This window comes from Dasypus novemcinctus, chromosome X, assembly GCF_030445035.2.
Source record: "Dasypus novemcinctus isolate mDasNov1 chromosome X, mDasNov1.1.hap2, whole genome shotgun sequence".
In the NCBI taxonomy this organism is placed as follows: domain Eukaryota; kingdom Metazoa; phylum Chordata; class Mammalia; order Cingulata; family Dasypodidae; genus Dasypus; species Dasypus novemcinctus.
In genome coordinates, this window is record NC_080704.1 from 82,685,785 (window position 1) to 82,707,555 (window position 21,771).

At 42.2% G+C, this 21,771-nt stretch overlaps 2 pseudogenes; one reads left to right on the forward strand and one right to left on the reverse strand.

The window, feature by feature from the left end:
• Positions 1-1,630: 1,630 nt before the first annotated feature.
• On the reverse strand, positions 1,631-2,666 carry LOC101426486 (transmembrane protein 47-like; annotated as a pseudogene).
• Positions 2,667-7,928: 5,262 nt separating this feature from the next.
• On the forward strand, positions 7,929-8,491 carry LOC101426928 (RNA-binding protein 7 pseudogene; annotated as a pseudogene).
• The last annotated feature ends 13,280 nt before the right edge of the window (positions 8,492-21,771 follow it).

Consider the following 21,771-nt stretch of genomic DNA (forward strand, 5'->3'; position numbering starts at 1 on the left):
AGAGACTCCACTTGGGAAAATGGAAAATATTTGGCAATGCATGATGGCAACGATAGCAGAACACTGTGTGAGTGTGACTGACACGAGTGAAATATATAGTTGAATGTGATGAAAAGGAGAAATTTTAGTTTGTATATGTTACTATAATAAAAATGAAAAACTAGTGCTGTACAACACTAACAGTGAACCCTGATGTTAACTATGGACTATAGTTCATATAGCAAAAATGTTTCATTGATTGTAGCAAATGTATCACACTAATAGAAAATGTTAATAACATGAAAAATTGTACGTGTATGGCAACTTCATTTCTGCATCATTTTTCTGTCAACTTACAACTTCTCTAATGAAAAGTAGTTGAGATAAATTTCCCAAATTGATATAGATAACCTCATAATAAAGGTCCATCTACTGCCAAGCAGGAGATAAATATAATCTCCTACTAGGAAAGTTATAGTGAAATTGAAGAATGTCAGACAATTTAATTAAGAAAAACATTTTAAGAACTTTTGGAAAGAAAGCAGAGATTGCTTTATAAATGAACAAGTATAATATTGATATTAGTGTTGTTTTTTTTTTTAAAGCAAAAGAATTAAATAGACACTTCCATTTCTTCTAATGGAGGCCTAGGTCATTGGGAACGACTAACAAACAACTGAAGGCAACTAGAAAAGATGGAAAATATATTAAATATCTATTTAAAATCATTAGCAATCTAACAAATCACTGAAGAAATAACAGGTCAGTATTTGGAAGAATATGGAAGCCCAGATAAGTACATACCCAGGATTTCTGTCTTTTGCATAGAGATTTTTAAAAAAATTCTTGATGGAGTAGTTGTTAGGTTGAGAAACTGAAAGGTGTCCCTCTGCTTTTTTTTTTCTTTCTTTCTTTCTGGTAACTGATTTAATGGGTAGTTAGGGACAAAAGCAATTCATGCATGTTTCTTTCTAGTTGCCCCCGGGAAAGCCAAGACTCTCAAATTTTCCCCCTGCTAGATGTGACTGAGGCACAATTTCTAACCACATAATGAAAAGCACAGGTCTCCTCAAGTCTTGACTCCCTACCCAGGGGGATGCGCATTACCAGAGCATAAACTCCGGTTCAAAAGAGTATTCTTGAAGGCAGAATGTGTACTATTTTACCAATTACATTCACAACAGGCTGTTAGATGCTGAAGGGCAGTTCGCTTTTCAAAGCTCACTCAAGCAAATAACCAACCGCCAATGCAGTCAATGGGTGGGATAGGCAGGCGATGAGGATTCCAACAGTGGAATCCTTGTCAAGGCAAAGGAACTTCTAAATGTTGCCTATGCCAGCTGCTCCCCTGCAGGCATATAGGAGATTCGGGCATTTCTCATTCCAACTATTTTCTCACAAGAGTTGCTGTCATATAGACCCTTCACTTGTCAAGAAAAATGACACGAGCATATTGGAGGTTTGCAGCATTTGCCCATGTCTAATCAGCTCTCTTAATTTGTGCTGGTCCCTAAAATGGATGTAAAACCTGGTTATGATGTTGACAGCCAAAAGGCAAAGGATATTAAATCAACTGAACAAATGGCTTGATGCCCCACAAGTATTTTAGAAAATAGTAAGTTAGAAAAGACGCAGACGTAATCCTTTTGGGGGATGGTTGCTCGTTTTTTAAATTTGAGACGACTGGTTCTAGCAGTAGTCTTCATAGTTCTTAGGGTTCAGGCAATAAAGGATGGCACCCCCAAACGAAAATATAGTTGTGCCCCAACCAAGCTGTAATCCCAATTGAACTCATGTTAAATTTTCAAGCTCACAGTTTCAACGAACTTGATTGGGTAGAGGACGAGGCTGCACATCTGTGAAACAACCTCTGCAAAAAGCATGACACCAACAGGTCTGTAGAAGCGCCTTCGAGACCCAGATAGAAATCAAACGCACGAGGAAGGCAATGAGAGTGATGGCAGCACCACCCGGGGGTAAAGCCAGAGTAGCAATCTACCAATCGCTGCTGAGCGTGGACTCGCAGTGATGTGGGCTATGGGTGGGAGGCTCTTCATCTCTTCAGAGATAACCTAAACTATCTGTGACTTGTGGGTGTGGGATGATAAAAGGCTGCAGTCCTGCCCTTGGTGAGCAGGAAACAGTTAAACAATGCAAGGTCTATAAACTTTAAGTATTCAGGGGAAATGCAAACCAAATATGCTAAAAGCTTATCGAAATGCCTGAGGTCCACGCTAAAAGCTTACCTAAGCTGTGGAAATATATGCTAATTCAAGCCTATTGAGAACTGAAACAAAAGGACCATTTGACCTTTCCTCTCTGTATAAAAGGGACTAAAAAATCTTGTTCGGGGCTCAGGATTGAAACAGAAAGTTCCCGAGTCCGGCCGGCCGTCAATAAACCATTTTTCCTTCTCAAAATCATTCCTGAGTCCTGGCCTCTCTATACTCAAATAATTGAACTTCTCTCAAATTCTGCAACAGCAGTGCCAGATGTCCAAGCTGGCGGATTTCTGGCAGGACTCCCACAGACAGGTAGTACCGGTGGTCGGCTGTGACCCAGGCCGGGCTCAGCACGGCCCCCAGGTCCAGGCACAGAGCCAGGAAGATGCACACCAGCTCGACCAGCTTCAGCGGGGTCAGCACCGACACGCGCACCTCCTCCATGCCACTGCGTGCCGCAGCCATGCCGGGGACGCCTCTGTGGGTCGGGTCGGCCCGGCGGGAGGCGAGGACGCCGGGTGGGTCAGGAGCGCCCAGCGCCTGACCTCCCGGGGAGGGAGCAGCCGAATGGCGGCCCGCCGAAATTCACTCCCTCAGGGCTCCACGTGCCACGGAGGTGGGTCTGTGGGGGCGGCCAGGCGGGGATGTGCGGTCCTCGGTCCTCGGCAGCCAGCCTGCAGCCGCAGCAACCCGGATCCTGCCACGTACTTTCGCCGCTGGCCCGAGGCGGCACTCTCCAAAAGTGCTTCCTAAAGCACCTCAGGAATAGGCAGTAAAACACTAGAGTACAGGGGCTGACAATGGTGGGAATCCTGGTAAACATTCTATGCTCTAATATGGAACCACATAGAGCTATTCCTTAAAAATAATGGTTAATTGGAAGTAGAGTTCTCCTCACAAGGACTGAACGGTGGCTTCAACACCTCTCTCTCCATGAACTTAGATTATGCTGTTATTGAGTCGCAAATGTTCATAGCTGCCTACCAGAAGCAAACATAAATTCTCCCCAGAGAAACATCATCTTAAGTCTCAAATTCTTTCTACAATTTTCATACATAATTACTGACAATGAAAAAAATGTAAGCAGGTTTATGAAGAGAACCCATAAGAACCAAGTGGGAAGCGGATGCGGCTCAAGCAATTGGGCTTTGGACTACCACATGGGAAATCCGGGGTTTGGTTCCTGGTGCCTCCTGGAGAAGGCGGGCTGGCACAGCAGGCAGGCACGGTGAGCTGATGCAACAAGATGACAGAACAAAAGAGACATAAAGAGGAAAGGCAATGAGAGACACAACAAACCAGGGAGCTGAGGTGGCGCAGGTGATTGAGCACCTCTCGTCAACATGGGAGGTCCCGGGTTTGGTTCCTGGTGCCTCCTAAAGAAACATAAGCAGACACAGAGAGCACACGCAAATGGACACACCGAGCAGACAGTGACCAAAAACAATGTGGTGGGTTTGGGGATAAATAAATAAAATAAATCTTAAAAAAAAAAAAAAAAAAAAAAGAACCAAGTGCCAGCTAGCAATGCATCTGGCAAAAGACCTTGATGAAAAGGGGGAAATGGTAAATACAAATGAGGTTTTAATGGGTAAAAGACTTCAAAGTGAGCCAGGAGGTCATTCCAGAGGTTACACTTATACAAGTCTCAACAGGATCTCATTGACTTCTACAGCAAACAGTGCCTCAAATAGCTGGGCTCCTGAGTGCTCTAGGGGCATTCAGAAACTATAAGGCAGGACACACAGCTCAGGAATTCAGCACCCTGTCAGTGGGCCTTACCTTGGAATTTATGCTCCCCAGTGTAACAGCGTTAGACTCATTTATAGGTTCTCTACTCCTGGCTCTTCTGCCCCTTTTACTTCAACCTATAATTAGCACTATACTTGATAAATATATATCCCAGAGGCTTAAATTTTTAATCTGTCCATGTGCCAGTTGAGCCCTGAATTTCAGCAGAGTTGCAATACCTACTCTCCAGTACATTGGACTCACCCAGGACAAATAACAAGGATATGATGATGGACAATGCCCATCCCAAGGAAGAGGAAGTGTCTGCAACAGCAAGCAAGATAGTTCCATCCATCCACCCCATGAGGTCTAAGCTCCCTCTCAATTAGAGGCAGAGTGGGCATCACCATCCCAAGGTCCTCAAGATTGCAGAATGAACAATGGACTAAAATAGACTTATTATTATTCTACTATAGACTTATTTTTATTCTAGCAATGGAAGAACTCTTATCGTTGACAGAAAGGCAGTGGCCTACAAAGGTTCTGAGGGATGGCAGAGGGAAGAATAGGCATAATATGGGGGCATTTTGGGGACATTGCATTTGTCCTGCATGACATTGCAGTGAGAGACACAGGCCATTGTATACTTTATCATAGCCTACAAAATTGTGTGGGACAAAGTGTAAATTATAATTTAAACTGTAATCCATAGTTAGTAGCGATGCTTCAATATGTGTTCATCGATTGTAACAAATGTACCACACTACTAAGGGATGTTGTTGATGTGCAAAAGTGTGGGAGGGGGAGAGAGTGGGCATATGGGAATCCCTCATATTTTTCTATGAAGGATTTTATATATATTTTATATATTATATATATTATAAAATATATATTATATATATATATTTATAAAGAACCAAGAGAAAAAAATCAGACATGATAAAGTGATCCAGAATGACCTCAGAGAGTAGAGTTAACAAACATGACACAAAACTGTGCTTACTATGTTACAGGGAGCCAAAAGAAACTTCAGAATTTCAGAAGAGAACTGGAAAATATGAAAAGAAGTAAATGGAAAATTTTAGAACTGAAAAATTCAGTAACTGAAATTTAAATCCCAATGCATGGGATTAGCACATTAACAATGATGAAGAAAGAACCGGTGGACAGAAAGCTGAAGAAAGAACTGGTGAACTGAAAAGTCAAAAGAAAATATCTGGTATGATGCAGAGACAAAATAATGGGAAATAAAGAAAACATAAGAATCATAGTGTTATAATGAAAAGGGTTAACACATGTGCAATTGAAGTCTCTGTAGGAGAGAGCAGAGAGACTGACATAGAAGCAATGTCTGAAGATACAGTGGTTATGATTTTTTAAAAAAACTGATGAACTGCATCAAGTAATACAATTAAGAGACATTATGGGGAAGCGGATGTGGCTCAAGCTACTGGGCTCCTGTCTCCCATATGGGAGGTCCAGGGTTTGATCCCCGTGGCCTCCTGGTGAAGGCAAGTTGGCTCAAGGAGAGAGCTGGCCCACACAGAGTGCTGATCCACGTGGAGTGCTGGCCCGCTCAGCAAGCTGGCCTGAGCAGAGCGCTGGCCCGTGCAAGAGTGCTAGCCCAAGCGGAGAGCTAGTGCAGCAAGATGGTGCAACAGAAAGAGACACAGAGGAGAGACAATAAGAGACACAGCAGACCAGGGAGATAAGGTGGCACAAGAGATTGAGCACCTCTCTTGCACTCCGGATGGTCCCAGGATTGGTTCCCCATGCCACCTAAAGAGAAGACAAGCAGACACAGAAGAACACACAGTGAATGGACACAGAGAGCAGACAATGAGGGAGGGGATAAATAAATAAATCTTTAAAAAAAGAGAGAGACATTATGAAACACAAGAAATATAAAATTGAAAACTACATCTAGGGACATCAGAAGCAAAAAGTGTAAGAAATCAGAGAAAGAAAACCTTAAAAGCAGACTGAGAAAAATGACGGATTACCTTCAAAGAAGAGAGAGAAAAAGAGAACATAGGGCATGGTAAATTTAAACACACATATATTATAAATTAAATTAAATGGCAACAGGCAAAAGATCCTAATTAAAAGGCAAGGATTAGCACATTGAATAACATAAACCAAACCTATTAAATATTGCCTGTCAGATGTACACCTGAAATATAAGAAGATAAATTGAAAGTAAAAAGAAGGAAAAGATGTGTCATGTGAACACACTGAACAAAATTTTCTGGTGTGACTATAATCATATCATTCAATAGAGACTGTAAGACACATGGAATTATTGGAAATAAATAGGAATACTTAATAAAAATTAATTCATGACAAAGATAGAATAATTTTTAAAATATATAATCCTCAATTATATTTGCAGATTTTAGTGTATCTTTTTCAGAAATTTATAGAAAATTCCACAATAATTAAACACAAACAGAAAATCAAACACAAAATCCACTAAGTTTTCTGAAACAAGACTAACAAAACTGATCTAATTGATATAGATTGCTCCACCCGACAAGTGCAGAATATGCACTCTTTTTATGTGCATACAGAGTGTTTATGAAAAAGTGTCTGTATTAGTCAGCCAAAGGGGTGCTGATGCAAAATACCAAAATTGGTTGGTTTTTAAAATGGGTATTTATTTGGGGTAGTCTATTTTCATGTGTTAGAGCAAGAAGGCTGCCAACATCTGTGAGGGTTCAGGCTTCCTGGTTACCTCCCTTCCAGGGTCTTGCTTCTCTCTGGGTTCAGGGTTCTTCTCTTCCCAGGGCTTGCTTCTTCCTGTGCTCAGGGTTCCTCTGTTCCTGGGGCTTGCTTCTGCTTCCTCTGTGAGCTTACTTCCCGTGGCTCCAGCTTAAGGCTTCAGCATCAAACTCTAACATCAAAAACCCTCCAACTCTGCCCTTTGCCATGTCTTTTATCTGTGAGTCCCTACCCACCAAGGGGTGGGGACTAAATGTCCTACTGGCGCAAGAGGTTTACCTGATTACTTAATCAAGTAAACCTCTGAATCCAATATAATCTAATATGCCCAGAGGAAAAGATCAAGTTACAAACATAATCCAATGTTTCTTTTTGGAATTCATCAATAATATCAAATTGCTACAGGTCATACGTGCCATGAAGAAAATCTCTTCATATTTCAAAGAAATGAAATACTCCAGACTATTTTATCTATCTACAATGAAGTTATGCTACAAATCATTAATAAAAATAGCTAGAAAATATCCACGTATTTGGAAACTATGAAACAAATTTCAGAATAACCTGTGACTGAAGGAAGAAGTTCAATGGATATTAGATATATCTTGAACTGAATAGTGAAAATAGCACATATCAAGATTTTTGGGAGCCAGGTAAAGCCATGATTAGAGAAAAATTGATAGCCCTAAGTGCATACTTTAGAAAAGAAGAAAGACTGAATATTAATGACCCACGCATCAATGACAAGAAGATAGAAGAAGAGCCAATTAAGCTCAAAGAACGTGAAAGGTAAATAATAAAGGTCAGAGCAGAAAGAATTGAAATAGGAAACAAACATATGATGGAGAGAATCAAAAACACCCAAAATTGGCTCTTTGAAAAGATTAACCATATTGATAAACTTCTTGGGAGACTAAACGAGAAGGAAAAAGGAGAACTAATATTTGTCGTGGATAAGCGGACACCAATACAGATCCTGCAGGCATTTGAAAGGTTATAAGGAAGAGCGGAAGGACGTGGGGTTTCTGAGAGTTCGCAGTGGGTGCGTCGGTGACTAGCCCCTCGGTGGCGCTGAGGTGGGGGTTGCGGCCACTGAAGCAGATCGCACTCTCTTTGTGGGCTATCTTGAAACTAAAGTGACAGAGTAGGTCCTTTTTGAGCTTTTCCACCAGGTTGAGCCTGTAATAAAAGTAAAAATTCCCAAAGATAAGGATGGTAAACCAAAGCAGTTTACGTTTGTGAATTTCAAACATGAAGTTATCTGTTCCTTATGCAATGAATCTACTTAATGGAATCAAAGCTTTTGGAAGGCCATCAAAATTCAGTTTAGATCAGGAAGCAGCCATGCCTCACAGGATGTCAGTTTGTCATATTCCCAGCATCTCGTTGGAAATTCAAGCCCTACCTCTACATCTCCTAGCAGCAGGTATGCAGGTATGCAAGGACTGTGGATATTATGACTCCATCAACACAGATAATTCAGAGATCTTTCTCTTTTCCAGAAAATTTTCAGAGACAAGCTGTGATGAACAGTGCTTTGAGGCAGGTGTCATAAGGTGCTAAATTTGGTTCTCCACATCTGGATCAATCAAAATTTTCTCCAACAGTTCAGTCACATAATCATTTAAGAATAAGTAACCAGTCTTCAAGCCCCCAGTGGCGCCAAGATACATCATCATCACAGCACAAAGTCAGGCAGAATTATCATCCCTATGTAGCTGTAGACATTTTACCATCATTACAGAGGAAGCAGAGATAATTTCTTTTTTGAAGATAGGAATCATGATGGCAGGAGCCATAACCATGACAGCAGAGATGGAAAATGGCATTCATCATGACACTGACAAGTATTAAGAGAACACTGCCTTTTTATGGGGTTATTTTAGGCCCTTTTTGCTGGGTTGATCTGGAGAAGTTTTGCTGAAAAACTGTACAGCGCAGCTTTACAACTTGCCACATTTCTTTACAAATGACTTTTAAAACCTAGAGCTACAGTTTGATGCAAAATGAGAATTGTGCTTCCAGTTTTATTACATTAATAACCTTTCACCTCAGGGTTTTATGAAGAGGAAAGGGTTTTATGCAAAAGAAAGTGTGACAATTCCTAATCATTTTAGAATGTTTAGTCAGGGATGAACTGTATTGTTTGGTTATATTATAAAGCAAATATTTTAATTCCTTGAGGTGTTTTTGTATTGCAAGAAGTTTCTTGTTGGTGAATCAGTTTTGGTGTGTGTAATAGAAAACATCCAAGTTGGCAGGCTGAAATGGCTATCAATATTTTGCTAATAAATTAAAAAACCTAACTTTTTGGTAATTCATTTTACTAATATTGTATTTGAGAAAGTATATTAGAGTTTGGGGATGAATCATATTGCTTAACTTCTTAGAGTCGCTGGAGTTTTGAGTTGGAGCCCAGGAAATGAACACATAGGAGAAGAACACAGAGGAATAGAGATGGTTCCTTAGACAAGGCAGAAGCCCTGGAGGGAGGGACAGAGCCATTCTCCTAGTAGCTTACAGCTGGCCTTGTGGAGAGAACACAGCAGCTGAGCCCAGAGAGAAATGGGAGCACCAGAAAGAGAGGAACCCAAGAAGCCTGAACTCTTGGCAGACGTTAGCAGTCATCTTGCCCCAGCATGTGGCAATAAACTTTGGTGAGGAAAGTAACTTATGCTTTATTGCCTGGTAACTGTCAGCTTCTACCCCTTTATAAAAGCCAACAGATTTCTAGTGTTTTGCTTCAGCACCTCTTTGGCTGACTCATACACCTTCTAAGAGTTTTAAACTTTTAGATCTTATATTTTGGTCCTTGATCCACTTTTTAATCAGTTTAGGTATTTAGTGTGAGGTAGAGGTCTACCTTCCTTCTTTTACTACATGTGGATATTCCATTCTCTCAACACAATTTGTTTTGTTACATACTTTGTGATTACTGTGCTGTGTTGGTTTGAACCTATACATACTCCAGAAAAATGTGCATGTGTGTGTGTGTGTATGAGGTTGTGAACTTACAAAATAGTCATGCAATGTGCAGAATTCCCATACAACACACCTCTACCATCACATTAGATTGTTGGGGAATATTCGTTACAGACTATGAGAACATCATTGCGCTATTACCACTAATTATAGTGTAGAGCGTACGTTTGGCACACTTTCTCCATACACTCTGTGGCAGTTTGAGATTATTTATGAATTCCAAAAAAAGAGAGAGATTTATGTTTGTAAACTGGTCTGTTCCTCTGGGTGTGATACCCTTTGATTGTATTAGATTCAGCTGAGATGTCTTTGATTGAATTATGTTAAGATTAGGGCTTTGATCCAACCATGTCAGTAGGGTGTAATTCAGGTTAAGTCCACACTCCCTTGGTGGGCTGATATAAACTGGCACTCACTCAAGAAGACACAGAAGATGATACCCAGAAAGGAGAAGGCTCAAACAGCTAAAGCCCCCTGAAAAGAGTTGATTCCTATGCCAGTTTACAGCTGAGATTGGAAGAAACTGGGCACATGGAGCCTTAAGAAGGAGAAGGAAGGAGAGACCATAGAGAGATCACCTGCCATCTGGCTTCAACACGTGTCAACAGACTTTGGTGAGAAAACAATCCTTGAGTTGGACTCTTTAAGGCCTTGTATTTGTAAGCTTTTTCCCCAAATAAATACCCTTTATAAAAGCCAACTGGTTTCTGGTACTTTGCATCAGCACCCTTTAGCTGACGAATAAATCCCCATATTATTAGCACAGTACTTCTTTGACATTGATGCAAGAATATTACAATATTGCTGTTAGCTAGAGTCCTTAGGCTACACTAATTTAATTTTTCCCATGCACCTCCACAGTCTTCTCACCTTATAATTGTGATGTACATTTTTTCTCGTTCATAGAACATTCTTGTATTTGTACTGTTGTAGAAGTTGAGAGAGGTTCAGTTATTTGTGTATAGAAAGGCCAGGACTCAGGAATGATTTTGAGAAGGAAAAATGGTTTATTGATGGCTGGCCAGACTCGGGAGCTTTCTGTTTCAAATCCGAGCCCCGAACAAGAATTTTGAGTTCCTTTTGTACAGAGGAAGGGCTAAATCGTTCTTTGTTTCAGTGTTCAATAGGTTTGAATTAGCATATATCTTCCACATCCTAGGTGCTTTTAGCATGGACCTTATACATTCTAGATAAGCTTTTAGCACATTTGGTTACCAAGGGCAGGACTGCAGCCTCTTACCGTCCCACACCCCCAAGTCACAGATAGCTTAGGTTATCTACAAAGAGATGAAGAGCCTCCCACCCATAGCCCACATCAGTACTATTAACCAAAATTCTCATCCAACTCTGGGTTCTCTATATGATTCAGTTCCTAGATTATTCTATATCTTTCTTTCAATTGACATTTACATGCCTACATTGCCCCTTTCAGCCACAATCCCATTTATAAATCAGCTGTATTAGTTATACTCAGTATAAACAATCATGCACATGTGTGGAATTCCCAATCAGCATCCCTTCACCAACACACTATGTTGCTGTGGAACATTTGTTACAAATTATGAGCTAATATCATCAGATTATTACCACTATGGTCGATAGTGTACATTTGCTATATTTCTTCCATAGCCCCCAATTATTAACACAGTACATCTTTGAAGACACTGATGTAAGAATATTACAGTATGGATGTTGACTATAGCTCATAGTTTATTTTAATTGTGTTTGTCCCATGCTTCTGCATATTCTTACGACTTTGCAATAGTGATGTACATTTGTTCTAGTTCATAGAAAGACATTATTATATTTGTACACTTAACCACATTTCTCATCCACCTCTGGGTTCACAATGTTATTGAGTCCCTATATTATTCTCTAGCGTTCTTTCAGTTGCCATTTACATCCCTAGACTACTCTTTTCAGCCACAATCCCATTTATAAACCAGCCATGTTATTTCTATTCACTATAACGTGTTACCATAAACTCTATCCATTTCAACACTTTGAGTCAAGTTAAATAAAACTTCTACATACATTCAGCATCAGTACCCATTTTCAGCCCTCCTTTTATCTCGTAATAACCCATGCTCTATTTTTAACCCCATGTACTTATTCTTTGTATTTATTTCACATTAGTGAGACCATACAATAGTTGTCCCTTTGCGCCTGGTTTATTTCACTTAGCATAATGTCTTCAAGGTTCATCCATGTTACCATATGTGTCCCAATTTCGTTTCTTCTTACAGAAACATAGCATCTATTGTATTATACACCGCCTTTTTAAAAAAATTTCTCTCCCTTTCCCGCCCCCCCCCCCCCAGTTGTCCGCTCTCTGTGTCCATTCACTGTGTTCTTCTGTGACTGCTTCTATCCTTATCAGCGGCATCAGGAATCTGTGTTTCTTTTCATTGTGTCATCTTGTTGTGTTAACTCTCCGTGTGTGTGGTGCCATTCTTGGGCAGGCTGCACTTTCTTTTGCGCTGGGCAGCTCTCCTTATGGGGCACACTCCTTGCGCATGGGGCTCCCCTATGTGGGGGACACCCCTGTGTGGCACAGCACTCCTTGTGCACATCAGCACTGCGCATGGGGCCAGCTCCACACGGGTCAAGGAGGCCTGGGGTTTGAACCACAGACCTCCCATGTGGTAGGCAGGTGCCCTATCCATTGGGCCAAGTCTGCTTCCCTATACACCACCTTTTGTTTATCCAGTCATCAGTTGATGGACACTTGCTTTGTTTCCATTCTTTGACAACTGTGAATAATACCACTATGAGCTGTGAACATAGGTGTGCAAATGTCTATTCATGTCACACTTTTCAGTTCTTGTGGATATATTCCTAGTAGAGGAATTGCTGGATCATATGACAGTTCTCTATTTAGCTTCCTGATGTATGGTCAAACTGTCTTCCACAGGGTCTGCACCATTGTACATACCCGTCAACAGTGCACATCCTCTCCAGCAACTTTGTCTTCTGTTTTTTAAAATAATGGCCAATCTGTGAGGTGTGAGATTTTTCATAGGCTTTTTGGCCATTTGCATTTCCTCTTTAGAAAAAAGTCTATTTAAGTCTTTTGCCCATTTTTAAATTGGATTGCTTGCTCTTTTATTGTTGAATTGCATCACTACTTTATATACAATGGGCATCAAACCTTTATCAGATATGTGATTTCCAAATATTTTATCCTATTGAGTGGGCTGCCTTTTCACCTTCTTGATGAAGTCCTTTGAATCACCAAAATGTTTAAGTTTGATGAGCCCCCATTTATCCATTTTTTTTTCATTGCTCATGCTGAGTTACTGGTTTTCTAATACAGACTTATTGGTATTCTAGAAACGGAAGAAATTATATCATTGATGTGGAGACAGTGGCCACTGGCGGTACTGAAGGCAGGGAGAGGGAAAAAGAGATGTAATATGGGGGGTATTTTCAGGACTTGGAATTGTCCTGAATGACATTGCAATGACAGATACAAGCCATTATATATCCTGCCATAAACTACAGAATTGAATGGGAGAGAGTATAAACTACAGTGTAAACTATAATCCATGCTTAGTGGCGATGCTCCAAGATGTGTTCATCAGTTGCAAAAAATGTACAACACTAATGAGAGAAGTTGTTACAGTGGGGAAGGGTAGGAGGTGTGAGGGGTGGGACATATGGGAATCACTCACATTTTTTTTGTGTAACATTCTGTGTAATCTAAGTATCTTTTAAAAAAATAAAAAATATGTATTTTTTAAAAAAGGATGCACCACCTACCACCAGTTCTTGAAGATGTTTCTCTACATTTTCTTCTAGGAGCTTTATGATTCTTTTATAGTTAGGCCTTTGGTCCATTTTGAATTAGTTATTAGGTAAGGTGTGAGATAAAGGTCCTCTTTCCTTCTTTTGGATATGGATATGCAGTTCTCTCAGAACTATTTGTTGAATAGACGGCTCTGTCCCAACTGGATGGGTTTAACAGCCTGGTCAAAAATCACCTGCTGTTATAATCTCCAGTGTATTTTTAGTATCATTTATTGTGCCTTTCCTTCCCATAAGATCTGCTATTTTTTCTGTTTGCCTTCAAATGCTTCTTTGTGCTCATCCAGTGTCTTCTTTTTTTTCTTTCATTAAAGATTTATTTTTTATTTATTTCTCCCCCCCCCCCCCCAGTTGTCTGCTCTGTGTCCATTCACTGTGTGTTCTTCTCTCTATGCTTGTATTCTTGTCAGCGGCACCAGGATTCTGTCTCTCGTTTTTGTTGCGTCATCTTGCTGCATCAGCTCTCCGTGTGTGTGGTGCCATTCCTGGGCAGGCTGCACTTTTTTTGCACTGGGTGATTCTCCTTATGGGGCGCACTCCTTGTGCATGGGGCTCCCCTATGTGGGGGACACCCATGCATGGCACAGCACTCCTTGTGGGCCAGCTCATCGCACAGGTCAGGAGGCCCTGGGTTTGAACCGTGGACCTCCCATGTGGTAGGCGGACACCCTGACCGTTGGGCCAAATCCGCTTCCCCCCAGTGTCTTCTTAATATCCTTATTCTCTTTAGCCATCTCATTTAATTTACTAAGGAGGTTTTTTTGAATGTCTAAGATTAGTTGACTCAACTCCTTTATGTCACCTGGAGGCTTAGCTTGTTCTTTTGACTGTGCCATATCTTCCTTTTTCTTGGTATGGATTTTAATTTTTTGTTGGTGTCTCAGCTTCTGGTTTATTAGATGTATTTATTGTGGGTGCAGTTTCTCTCTTTACTCTTGCACTTTCTATTTGATTGATTTTCTGCTACAACCCCTCTTTTATAATTGGTTCAACTTAATTGGGAACTTTTTAGTGCCTTGTGTTTAGCCTATCGGGATTTTTTCTTCTCTTTTTTTTTTTTTTGTCTGTTTCTTGCCCTTCCTCCCTTTCTGGTTGTGTAGGAAGAGCCAAGGATGCAGTTGGAACTGTAAGGTGTGGAGCCTGAAGTTACATGCATAGCCACATGAAGTTTCTGTCAGCTTCCTCCTCTTTCAGGGGTAGGGATGGAGGACAGCTGTGTGCAGTAATCAAAGCCATTTAGTCCACAATCATCTGCATTTGTCTAGAGAGCCCAAAATAGCTTCATGTCCCTTCCTCCCATGTCTGGGGTGGAGATGAACCTGCAGGTGTGGGCAGCAAACTAAACCATGCAGGTTGAAACTGACCACAGTTGCCCAGGTAGATTGACATAGTACTGGCCCCCACCTCCCCTGCCAGGTGTGAGGATGGAACCTTAGCAGTGCCTAACAATCTAATCCTCTTGGGATGAAAGAACCTGCAGTTGCTCTGGGAGGTTGAGGGAGTACTGTCCCTTCTGCCCTTTCAGGGGTGGAGATGGAAACACAGTTACCCAACAATCCAGTCCCTGTGGGCTGAAAGTGCCTGCAGGTGTCCTGAAAGACTGAGAGAGTACTTTCCCTTCTGCCCTCAGGGGCAGTGATGGAACTGGAGTCCTTTATAAATGGAATGAATACACACACACACACACACACACACACACACGCGCGCGCGCGCGCGCACACACACACACAGATGGAAAGAGGGAGAGAGAGTGCACAAGCAAGCCATGGAAGCAAGAAACTGAAATCAACAAAACCTGGAAGAGAAAGGAGAGACTAGCAGATGTCTCCATGTGCTTGCCACATGAAAGAGGAGACAAGGATCGCTGGCAGCCAGTCTTTGGGGAAAAAGCATTGCTTTGGCAATGCCTTGATTTGGACATTTTCTCAGCCTCAAAACTGTAAGCTAATGAATTCTCATTGTTCAAGCCAAATAATTTCATGGTATTTTCCTTTAAGCAACCTAGGAAACTAAAACAGATTTGGGTACCAGAAGAGTGGGATGATGCTATTGCAGATACCAAAATTGGGGAAATGGCATTGGAATTGATTAATGGGTAGAGGCTGAAAGAATTGTGAACTGTTTGAGAGAAAAGACTTAGATTGCTTTGAAGATGCTGTTGGCAGAAAAATGGATGCTAAAGGCACTTCCAAAGAGGCTTTAGACAGAAACGGTGACTGTGTTATTGGAAACTGTTAGAAAAACAATCTTTGTTTTAAAGTGGCAGAGAAATTGGCATGATTGAGTAGTGATGTTGGATGGATGGCAGAATTTGTAAATGATGAGCTTGGGTATTTAGCTGAGGAGATTTCCTAGCTAATGGTAGAAAACGCAGCCTGAATTCACCTCGCAGCTTGTAGTAAAATGTGACCACCACACCATGGAGCCTAGAGTGCCTACAACTGAAAGCAGGAGGATTGCATCCAGTATCCATGTGGAATCTGAGCCTCCTCTTGACATAGAGGTGCAACAGACACAACCAATCCAAGGTCCACAGAGAAAAGGTGGCATTGGAGTGGGAAAAGTGGACATGGTGGCTGATGGGTATGGGGAATGGCAGGAAGAGATGAGATGTGGAGGCGCCTTTGGGACTTAGAGTTGCCCTGGATGGTGCTGCAGGGGCAATCACCGGACATTGTAAATCCTCCCAGGGCCCACTGAATGGAATGTGGGAGAGTATGGGCCATGATGTGGACCATTGACCATGAGGTGCAGAGATGCCCAGAGATGTACTTACCAAATGTAATGGATGTGTCATGATGATGGGAGTGAGTGTTGCTGGGGGGGGGGAGGGGGAGTGGTGGGGTGGGGGTGGTGGGGTTGAATGGGACTTCATTTTTTTTTAATGTAATATTTTTACAAAATCAATTTTAGAAAATGTGAGAGGAAAGGAATAAGCTGAAAACTGAAATCCTGGGCACAGAGGAAACAGAGATCGATGTTTTAAAAAATTCTGAGTTTCTGGAAAGCAAGATCCCAGCCACATGTGAGGGTTTAACTGAACATGGATCCAGTCAGTCATTTCAGTGCTAGTCAGGATTGGAGGTGCAGTTATCCATGGAGGATCTATAGAAAGTTCTTTTGCCTGATGGATTGGATCCCTGTGTACTGCACGCAAAATGGACAAGATTTTGTATATATCAGATCTACATGAATGGAACTACGGCCAGCCTGGACCAAAAGGGACAGATTGAAGGAAAAATCATTTCAAAGGCAGAACTATGGAAGCTCTGGACTGAAGGTCTGGACTGAAGACATCTTGGGCCAAGAGTGTGGCCCCACCCATGTATTTGATAAGGGTGAGTCTGTCCTGAAGCTTCAAGAAGGTGGGTCTTCCAGCCTCTTGTTCAAATTGAGTGCTACCACCCCAGTGTTCTCAGGGGTTGGAGCTTATTCCCCAAGAATTGCTGAGAGTCTGTCTGCTTCCCCAGCTTTCTCAGAGAGTAGAACGTATTTCCCGTGTATTGTGGACAGCCAGGCCATCACCCCAATGCTTGGAATATTAAGACTTCACCCCAGTGTTTGGAGAGAGCGTGGGAAGGGTGGGGCTGCTGGTCCATCAGGCCTGGAGGACAAAACATCATTCCATAGATGACTCTCAGACCTTAAAACTGAATGAAGTGTGGCCTGCAGTGTTTTGGAGTTGTTTGCGACCCATGACCCCTGTTTTCCTTCCAACTTCTCCTTTCTGGAATGGAAATGTTTATCCTATGCCTGTCCCTCCAGTATATAATGGAAGCAGATAAGTTGTTCCCCAGTTTCACAGGTCCATAGACAGAGGGTAGCTGTGCCTTAGGACAGACCCCACCCATAATCAATTTTGATGAGACTATGTAATTAGCACGGTTACTGAAATGTCTTAAGGCTTTGGCGATATTGTGATGGCATGAATGCATTTTGTGTATTGAAAGAACTTGTCTTTTTGGGGTCCAAAGGGTGGAGTGTGGTGGTTTGAAGGTGAATGTACCTGAGAAAAACATTTTCTTAAATCAAATACATTCCTGTGGGTGTAAACCCATTGTAAGTCAGATCTTTTGATAAGGCTACTTCAGTTAAGTTATGGCCCACCACATTCAGGATGGGACTTAATCCTATCACTGAAATCCTTTATAAATGGAGTGAAAAGAGACTGGGGGAGTGAAAGAGAGAGAGGAGAGAGAGAGAAAGAAAGAGAGAAACCATGGTAGCTAAAAATGGAAATCAACGAAAGCCAGAAGAGAAGAGAGAGACCTGCAGACACCACCATGTGCCTTGCCATGTGGCAGAAGAGCCAAGGATCACCAGCACCCAGTCTCTGAGAAGAATGCATTGCCTTGATAATGCCTTGAGTTGGAAATTTTCTCAACCTAAAAACTGTATGTGGATGAATTCCCACTGTTCAAGCCAAATCATTTCACGGTAATTTGCTTTAAGCAGTTTAGGAAAGTAAATTATATGCTGTCCTCCTCCTCTTCCTCCTCCTCCTCCTCCTCCTCTCTTTCTTCTTCTGATTGTTATTCTTATTCTTATTATTACTTTCAGTCCAGGATAATTTTACTGTCACTGTCTCTTTGGTCATTCTTTTATTCCCATTTAATTGTGGGTACATATATACAACAGAAAATAAACTCCCATTTCAACCCCTCCCAAGCAAACCATTCTGTGGGATTACTCACATTCACAACATTGTGCTTCCCTCACCACCTTCTATTACCAGAACTTTCCTTCACCCCAAACAGAAACTCTGCACCCATTAAGCCTTAACTCCCCATTTCCCCCCACCCCACCCCTGTAATGCTATACTCTACTTCCTATCTATGGATTTGCATAGTCTAGTTATTTCATATAAGTGAGATTATATAATATGTGTCCTTTTGTGTCTGGGTTATTTCACTCAGCATGAGGTCTTCAAGGTTTATCTACATTGTAGCAAGTACCAGCACCTCACTTCTTTTTAAAGCTGAGTAACATCCCATTATATGTCTATACCACATTTTGCTTATCCATTAATCTGTGGATGGACATTTGGGCTCTTTCCACCTTTCGGGTGTTGTGGGTAATGACACTGTGAACATTGGTGTACAAATATCTGAGTCCCTGCTTTCATTTCTTTGAGTGTATGCCTCGGTGTGGGATTGCCAGGTGATATGTGATATATGTGTGATATGTGATATGCCGTGTGATATGTCTGTGTTTAACTTTTCTGAAGAGATGCCAAGTTGGTCTCCTGTGAGAGTGTTGTTATTGATCCTTCCAGTTGGCTGTGCTGACCCACTGTTCTGAATGGCACATGTCTGACCAGTGCAGTGACCCCGCACTTGATTTCAGACAGGCTGACAGCCACAAAGTCCTGTGCTTGAGCATCCGTGGGTTCTTCTGTAGCAAAGCCATGCTCCCCCTGGGCATTTCTACCACACAGGCTGTGGTCTTAGTCACTTCTGAGTCCACAGTTGTGTGGGATGTGTACTATGATGGTAATCCAAAATATGAGAGATGCACAGTTGTGTTGCCTATAGCGCCTAACTTTTCTGAGGTAATGCCCAGGCCTGCTGGCTTACATGCATGCGCATGCTTTGTAGCATTGTAGGAGATTGGTGTCTGTGCAGCTAGAAGCTAGAACTTAGAGTTAAAACAAATGAAATGAGAGAACGAGAACTGACATACATGCGAGAATGGCACAGGGGGCTGCACCCAAAACCTGGTTCTCAGCCCCTCCTAGAGGGTCAGGATTGCCTCAAGTGCAGCTTTTGAGGGGGGCTGTTGTAGGCTGTCATGGCCCTCTGGAAGAGAGGTGCCTGTGGAGGTACCTAGGAGTGAAGCTGGTGGGGAGTGTGGCCTGCAAGTCACCTGGCCTCGGCAATCAGGGTGGACAAAACCAGTGGGCACGACTGGCTTAGCCAGAGCACTCCATCCTGAAGGCTCACGCTGGCTGCAGTGAGCAGGTTAGTACAGGGTAATGGAGGAGAAGATGACCCACAGTTTCACTGACAGACAACATGGCCAGCAGACGACATGGCTGCAAGATCTTGCTGGGACCTTGAGTTTAACCGTGAGGTCCCAGTTTCTCTTTCCAGGGCCTTCCCTTGGCCCCACATATTCCAAAAAGGCCTCACCATTGGCCCCCTCCATAGGTGGGGTTACCAATAATCCCTGGGGCCCAGCCCCTTATCATTAGCAAGGGGGTGGAATAATTAACAGTTTAAAAGATAATCACAGGAGGTAGAGCCCACTCTTTCTGCCTAGAGGGGCCCACACCAAATCTTGGTGTGTATGCCCATCTTTCTCTCCCAGTTCTCAGCCAACTCTGTTCTTTCCCCCATTTCCCAAATAAATTATCTTTACTGGCCCAACTAAACTGCTGTGTTCATAAATTATTTTGTGCATCATAGCCAAGAGCCTAGAGGAATCCAACACTTCTCTGTCTTCAGCAGGGGCTGGCAGGAGCTGTGCTCTAATATTTCCAGATCCTCCTGGTGTTAGGTGTTAGGTGTAGACCTCAGCTCACTTCTGGAAAGGTGGGATTTGAATTTACACAGTACACTCCTAGGTGGGGAAATGATAGTCAGTGGGAGGGGGTTGAGGGTCTGAGTGAGGTGCAGGGACCAATAGGAAGCCCTAGAGGTGAAAATTTCCCCTTGTATGGCTAGAGTGTAGTGGGTTAGAGAGTTATGTTTTCTTGGAATGCTGGAGGAGCAGGTGTTCCTTTGATCTAGAGGGGATAAACATCTCTATCTCCCTTTACTCCTGTTTCTCTGTGGTTTCTTGTTCAACCTTTGGGGAAGTGCCATGCTTTCAGACACATAGGCTATGAGGGGGGGCTTGTTTTTCTTCAATGCCTGTCAGGGGAACTGAGTCACAGCTTGTTAATTATTGCAAACCTAGAGAGACAGAACCTCTAACATTCCTAACCCTTTGTTTATGTGTATGTATGTATGTTGGGGGACCTGGGTATTGGAGTATATGCTACTGGGCAGGATGGGAGGGTGAGGGGATTTGGGGTGTAGGCTCAATCTGGCTACTTCCTGCTGTCAAGGGGCAGAGGAAAGTTCTACAGGGGTTGATATTGATTGTCAAGTATCAGGAAGATGCCATTCACGTAATTCTGGGTCGTTGATTGTACGATTTGGTGTATGAATCAGGAGAGGAGCTGTAAGAGACAGGGGCTAAAAAGAAAAACAGCGATACTATCAGTAATAGTGTTGTAATGGGTAAAAAGATTGATGTTAATGGTGAAGAAAAATAAGAGAGGAATGAAGATAGTCGTGTTTGATTTTCGTAGTTATTATCTCAGACTCCTTTCTGCTGTTGAGGGGTGGAGTGGGTTTCGTTGAGTTATTATGATGGTGTTTTAGGGGTTAACGGCTTGTATTGAATTTCATGCATTAGTAGGAGGTTGTTCACGTGATTCTGGGTGATGTTCTGGACTGTTGTTTGAATGAACTGCAGTATAGCTTGGAGAATGTATGGTTCTGCAGATATTAAAAGAAGGAGGGGTGGCAGACTTGGCCCAGTGGTTAGGGCATCTGTCTACCACATGGGAGGTGCCCGGTTCAAAACCCGGGCCTCCTTGACCCGTGTGCAGCTGGCCCATGTGCAGTGCTGATGCGTGCAAGGGGTGCCGTGCCTGGCAGGGGTGTCCCCGCGTAGGGGAGCCCCACGTGCAAGGAGTGCGCCCTGTAAGGAGAGCCACCCAGCGTGAAAGAAAGTGCAGCCTGCCCAGGAATGGCGCCGCACACACGGAGAGCTAACACAACAAGATGACACAATAAAAAGAAGCACAGATTCCCATGCCGCTGACAACAGAAGCGGACAAAGAAGATTCAGCAAATAGACACAGAGAACAGACAACCGGGGTGGGGGGGAAGGGGAGAGAAATAAATAAATAAATAAATAAATAAATAAATAAATAAATAAATAAATAAATAAATGAATGAATGAATGAATAAATAAATAAATAAATCTAAAAAAGGAAAGAAAGAGGACCATTAGTGGGGTGAATATGGGAAGTAACAACGAGATTCAGGGTTATGATAATGATGAGGAAAACCAATCAGACATAGGGTCGGTAGCTAGATGATTAATATAACTTATTTGATGGGCCACATGTTGTGAGGTTTGAGTGACATTAAAATTAGTTTAGGTAGAAGAAGAGTTCACATAGACGTGCATGGAGTTTTAGTGGGAATAGGAGGCTTCAGATTATTAACTGTGGTTTCATAACAATGTTTGGGTGAGTTTGTTTTTCATGGACTTAAGATTCTTATCTAGTAAGGCTGCAAAGTATGGCTAAAAAGACTTTAATTTTTTTTTT